This window comes from Sinocyclocheilus anshuiensis, unplaced genomic scaffold (assembly GCF_001515605.1).
Source record: "Sinocyclocheilus anshuiensis isolate Anshui unplaced genomic scaffold, SAMN03320099.WGS_v1.1 scaffold779, whole genome shotgun sequence".
NCBI classification, from domain to species: Eukaryota; Metazoa; Chordata; class Actinopteri; order Cypriniformes; family Cyprinidae; genus Sinocyclocheilus; species Sinocyclocheilus anshuiensis.
This window is the reverse complement of record NW_015548244.1, coordinates 50,088-50,622: the sequence shown is the minus strand read 5'-3', so window position 1 is coordinate 50,622 and position 535 is coordinate 50,088. Positions and strand designations below refer to the sequence as shown.

Genomic DNA, 535 nt, shown 5'->3' with positions numbered 1-535 from the left:
AATACCAGAGTACATAAAGTACTGTAACATCTAATACATCACTTTACCGTGGTACTGCTACAGTTCTTTTTCTAAGAAGGATATTTCCATGATATTGTATCCAAAAACAAGCTATTACCATAGTAAAATGCCCAAAAGGTCATATTACTGTCCAAAAGACCATGGTGATACCATCATACTTTTTATAAAGAAGTAAATCTCTATCTTTCTGCATATATGCACTTATATGCTTCTGTTCTCTCATCAGATGCGAAAGTTGTAATCAAAAGTCAAGTGAAAGACACCTGGCGAGCGACAGACAGACCGTCAGAGAGGTGAGACCGAACACACGACCTCTCTCCTCTAACTTTATGGAAATGATCCGCCTCACATCAAGCCCAAATAAAGTCTCTCTTCATTCCCAGAAGCATTAAACGGAGCCACTCGTACCCCCACATGAGGGACATACTAGTTGCTTTCCTTCTTTATCATAAACAGCACTCACCTCTGGGTGGGGGAATCCCTCTCGAAAAATAAATCCCTTCTCCTCTATCTT

General features: G+C 40.2%; 1 long non-coding RNA gene across 1 annotated transcript in view; it reads left to right on the top strand.

Annotated features, from left to right (window-relative positions):
* LOC107655137 (uncharacterized) overlaps positions 1–523 on the top strand; it is a 36,277-nt gene extending 35,754 nt beyond the window's left edge. The window contains exons 3-4 of the long non-coding RNA XR_001630397.1: positions 248–314; positions 388–523. This is a non-coding gene — a long non-coding RNA (uncharacterized LOC107655137). The remainder of the gene's footprint in view (positions 1–247; positions 315–387) is intronic.
* Positions 524–535: the final 12 nt, after the last annotated feature.